Source organism: Chiloscyllium plagiosum, chromosome 41 (genome assembly GCF_004010195.1).
Source record: "Chiloscyllium plagiosum isolate BGI_BamShark_2017 chromosome 41, ASM401019v2, whole genome shotgun sequence".
Taxonomy (NCBI): Eukaryota; Metazoa; Chordata; class Chondrichthyes; order Orectolobiformes; family Hemiscylliidae; genus Chiloscyllium; species Chiloscyllium plagiosum.
The window spans coordinates 13270817-13276494 of record NC_057750.1 but is presented as its reverse complement, the minus strand read 5'-3'; the positions used below and the strand labels follow the sequence as shown (position 1 = coordinate 13276494).

The window sequence follows — 5678 nt, the reverse complement described above, 5'->3', positions numbered from 1 at the left end:
AGCCCCAGCCTGTTCAGCCTCTCCCTGTAGCTCAGATCCTCCAACCCTGGCAACATCCTTGTAAATCTTTTCTGAGCCCTTTCAAGTTTCACAACATCTTTCCGATAGGAAGGAGACCAGAACTGAATGCAATATTCCAATAGTGGCCTAACAACCATCCTGTACAGTCGCAACATGACCTCCCAACTCCTGTACTCAATACTCTGACCAATAAAGGCAATCTTACAAAACGCCTTCTTCACTATCCTATCTACCTGAGATTCCACTTTCAAGGAATTATGAACCTGCATTCCTCAGTCTCTTTGTTCAGCAACACACCTCAGGACCTTACCATTAAGTGTATAAGTCCTGCCTTTCCAAAATGCAGCATCTCGCATTTACATAGAACATAGAACATAGAAAAGTACAGCACAGAACAGGCCCTTCGGCCCACAATGTTGTGCCAAGGATTAATCCTAATGTAAAATAAAATAACCTAACCTACACACCCCTCAATTCACTGCTGTCCGTGTGCATGTCAAGCAGGTGCTTAAATGTCCCTAATGACTCTGCTTCCACCTCCACCGCTGGCAACACATTCCATGTATTCACAACTCTGCATAAAGAACTTACCTCTGACGTCTCTTCTATACCTTCCTCCTAATATCTTCAAACTATGACCCCTCAGCCCAGTCAACCATGCCCTGGGGAAAAGTTTCTGGCTATTGACTCTATTTATTTATTTTGATATATTTGCTGCAGGAGTATAATTGATTTTTACTTTGTCCCATTTTTAATATTGTGTTTCCTTTTCACCCATTCCTGCATTAGCCACTATTGTTCAAACAGTGGAGTAAACAGATGCTTCAAGGGCTCTGCAAGAAACGCACTTTAAAGATACTCAAAACTGTATCAAGTACATTGACCACCACTCCATTTATCTGAATTAAATTCCATCTGCCATTTCTCAGCCCATTGGCCCATCCTGTCCAGATCCTGTTGTAATCTGAGGTAACCCTCTTCGCTGTCCACTACACCTCCAATTATTTCCAGTTTTGGGATACATCACCCCAGGTACAACATACGTTTCCAGTAATTGATGCCGAAGATATCCATTCAGAAATTTGACGATCATAGAATCTCTGCAGTGTGGAAACAGGCCATTTGGCTAATCGAGTCCACACCAACTGCCCCCTCCCCCACCCCATAGAGCATCCCACCCAGACCCACACCTTGGTCCATCCTCGCATTCCCCACAGCCAATCCACACATCCCTGAACACTATGGACAATTTAGCATGGCCAATCCACCCTAACCTGGGCAGCTTTGGACTGTGGGAGGAAACCCACGCAGACACGGGGAGAACGTGCAAACGCCACACAGACAGTCGCCCGAGGCTGGGATCGAACCCAGTTCCCTGGCGTTGTGAGGCAGCAGTGCTAACCACTGAGCCACCGTGCCACCCTAATCCAGTTGAATCCAAACCAACTCTGTGGTTGACTCTTACTTGCGCTCTGAAAGGGCCAGATGTGACACTCAGCTCGAGGGCAATTAGGGACAGGTGGTAAATACCGTCAACTCCCACACCTCGACAATCTTTCTTTTATTGTCTGTTGACCGGAGGTGAAGTTAACACTATTGCCCCTCCATAGCTGTCCAGGGGACAGTTAAAAATCAACATGGAACATAGAACATTACAGCACAGTCCAGGCCCTTCGGCCTTCGATGTTGTGCTGACCTGTGCTATCAATCTGAAGCCTATCTAACTCATACTATTCCATTCTCATCCATAGGAGTTGGGAGGTCATGTTGTGGCTGTACAGGACATTGGTTAGTCCACTGTTGGAATATTGCGTGCAATTCTGGTCTCCTTCCTTTCGGAAAGATGTTGCGGAACTTGAAAGGGTTCAGAAAAGATTTACAAGGACGTTGCCAGGGTTGGAGGGTTTGAGCTATAGGGAGAGGCTGAACAGGCTGGGGCTGTATTCCCTGGAGTGTCGGAGGCTGAGGGGTGACCTTATAGAGGTTTACAAAATTATGAGGGGCATGGATAGGGTAAAGAGGGAAAGTCTTTTCCCTGGGATGGGGGGGGAGTCCAGAACTAGAGGGCATAGGTTTAGGTGGGGCTAGATTGGGTTGGGATATCTGGTCGGCATGGACGTGTTGGACCGAAGGGTCTGTTTCCCTGCTGAACATCTCTATGACTCTATGACTCCATATGCCTATCCAATAACCATTTAGATACCCTTAAAGTTGGCGAGTCTACTACTATTGTAGGCAGTGCGTTCCATGCCCCTGCTACTTTCTGAGTAAATAAATTACCTCTGACATCTGTCCTATATCTATTTCCCCTCAATTTAAAGCTGTGTCCCCTCGTGATAGCCATCACCATCCGAGGAAAAAGGCTCTCCCTGTCCACCTTATCTAACCCTCTGACTATCTTATATGTCTCAATTAAGTCACCTCTCAACCTTCTTCTCTCTAACGAAAACAGGCTCAAGTTCCTCAGCCTTTCCTCATAAGACCTTCCCTCCATACCAGGCAATATCCTGGTAAATCTCCTCTGCACCCTTTCCGAAGCTTCCACATCCTTCCGATAATGCAGTGACCAAAACTGTACGCAATACTCCAAGTGCAGCCACACCAGAGTTTTGTACAGCTGCAGCATGACCTCATGGCTCTGAAACCCGATCCCTCTACCAATAAAGGTTAACACACTGTATGCTTTCTTAACAATCCTACCAACCTGGGTGGCAACTTTCAAGGACCTATGTACCTGGTCACTGAGATCTCTCTGCTCATTCACATGACCAAGAATCTTACCATTAGCCCAGCACTCTGCATTCCTGTTACTCCTTCCAAAATGAATCACCTCACACTTTTCCACATTAAACTCCATTTGCCACCTCCCAGCCCAGCTCTGCAGCTTATCTATGTCCCTCTGTAACCTACAACATCCTTCCTCACTATCCAGAACTCCACCGACCTTCGTGTCATCCGCAAATATACTAACCCATCCTTCTATGCCCTCATCCAGGACATTTATAAGAATGGCAAACAGCAGTGGACCCAAACTGGATCATTGCAGTACCCCACTAGTAACTGAACTCCAGGATGAACATTTCCCATCAATCACCACCCCCTGGCTTCTTTCAGCTAGCCAATTTCTGATCCAAACCGCTAAATCACCCTCAATCCCATGATTCTGTATTTTGTGCAGTAGCCTACCGTGGGGAACCTTCTCAACCTCACTGAAGCCCACATACACCACATCAACCACTTTACCCTCATCTACCTGTTTGGTCACCTTCTCGAAGAACTTCTCAACCACATTACTGTGGGTCCTGATTTCTTTTTATTAATTTCACATGTGCCTAAGTACAGGGAAAAGTTTTGTTTTGCAAGCAATACAGGCAGATCATAGCAAACAAGGCACAGCATGTTTAGACAGAGCGAGACACATAAGGTTACACTGTACAGGAAGTGTACAAAACAACATCAACATCAGACTTGAGGTTAGGAAGGTCCATTCAGCAGTGTAACAACGGCAGGGAAGAGGCTGTTCTTGAACCTGGTCTGGAGTCACCTATAGGCCAGCCCGGGTAAGGATGGCAGTCTTACCTCCCTGAAGGGCATTAGTGAACCAGATGGGCTTTTGCAACAATCGGTCACTTTTAGATTAGGTTTTTAATTGCAGACTATTATGAGATTCAAATTTCACCAGGTACTGTGGTGGGATTTGAACCTCATTTTCCAGAATGTTAACCTGGGGTAGTCCAGATTACAAATCCAGTGACATGACCATAAGATCACCGTCTGCCCTCAAACCACCCTGTTCTGTATGTTTCCTGTTGTGGCTAACGTTACATCTCATTGGGATCCATTTAAAACCAGTGTTGGTGTCAGTAAATCATGTTTCAGGCTAACTGACAGATTTCATGAAGTGGAGGAGCTGGTGTTGGACTGGGCTGGACCAGGTTAAAAATCACACAACACCAGGTTATAGTCCAAAAGGTTTATTTGGGAGCGCTAGCTTTTGGAGAGCTGCTCCTTCATCAGGTGTCCACTGTCATGATGAAGGAGCGACGCTCCGAAAGCTAGTGCTCCCAAATAAACCTTTTGGACTATAACCTGGTGTGGGATTTTTAACAGATTTTAGTTTGTTCGTCAATGGAGAGATAGTTTGAGGATTGAAAGCATTCATTTCCAGTACAAGCATGGCAAATTAGTTTGTAGCTTTTGAAACTATTTCATGCTAACTGAAAGACTGCTGTGAGAGAACTTTTATCAAAATGTATTTTTCACATCAGTACGTTTCCCCTTTACCTATTAAAGGCGCCCTGGATGTCAGGTGAACCGACATAAGAGTGATCATGAGATAAAAACATAGTTATGTTCAAATCTTAATGTCAGCAATTGTTTCACTCCAAAGAGTGGCAATTTTTTAACACACTAGCAGCTGGCAAAATTTAGCCAACGTAAAATAACATCGTTTATGAGTTCTCTCGTTCACACATCTGATCATTGTTTAATGAATCTGCTTTGAAGTTTAAGACTGGTTCTGGTGCTTACAACTGCAGTCAAAGTAATTACTGATACAATCTATTTAAAGGAGAGCTATTTCTTTTTTTCTTGTGTACAACAATAATATTTTTCGCTCGCTATCTATCAGATACTGTCAAGGGAGACGGAGTAATCTGAAATATGAGAGAAAAAGCTATTCAGAGTAAAAAGTGCAAGAATCCAAGAAACTAAAAAAAGATAGCACTGATATTACCAAATAAACACATAAATCAGATGTGACATTTATTGGCCTCTATTTTTATGCTGGCATTAACACATTCTAAATAGAAAGAAAGATTTGTATTGCTATCACACCATTCGGTCCCCATGACATCTGACAACAGTTTCAACCCATGATGCACATTTCCAAATGTTTTATTATTTTCTTTACGCTTCTACGGGATCTTACCCATCTCTGACTCGAATGGTGTAGCTTTTGTACAAATCAGTTAGGGATTGGTTAGAATACTGAATGGACTCACAAACTCTTCACATTCGCCTGGACCTGTGTGTTTTGGTTTTTGCCGCTGTTTACCTGTTAATTACTTATCTATCGCTACTTCACTCTGTGACCTGCCTGCATTGCTCGTAAGACAAAGCTTTTCACTGTGTCTCGGTACACGTGACAATCAGTTCAATTCAACTGAGGGCTTTGCTGCTGGGCTTGGCATTTCTTGCCCCGTCCCTAGTTGCCCCCTTGAGAAGGTGGGGGTGAGCTGCCTTCTTGAACTGCTGTAGTCCATGTGCTGTGGGTTGACCCACAATGTCCTGAGGGAGGGGATTCCAGGATTTTGACCCAGCGACACTGAAGGTAAAGTGAGATATTTCCAAGTCGAGTTGGGGAGGGGAACGTCCAGGGGGCAGGGTTCCCATGTATCTGTTGATGAATCTGGTCCCTTGCCGGGGCCGTTTCAGGGTCAATCACATTGCTGTGGGTCTGCAGTCACACGTAGGCCAGACTGGGTAAGGACAGCAGATTTCTCTCCTTAAAGGGCATTAGTGAGCCAGAAAATAGATTAAAAAAATGATAAGGGTCGCATTCACACACACTCTCTCTCTCACACACAGACACACATACGCACACACACTCTCTCTCTCACACACACACACTCTCTCTCTCTCTCACACAGACACAC

At 44.7% G+C, this 5678-nt stretch overlaps 1 protein-coding gene across 1 annotated transcript in view; it reads right to left on the bottom strand.

Moving 5' to 3' along the window:
- LOC122542707 (homeobox protein Meis2-like) overlaps window positions 1–5678 on the bottom strand; it is a 67952-nt gene that overhangs the window by 45516 nt on the left and 16758 nt on the right. The gene's annotated exons all lie outside the window — the stretch shown is intronic.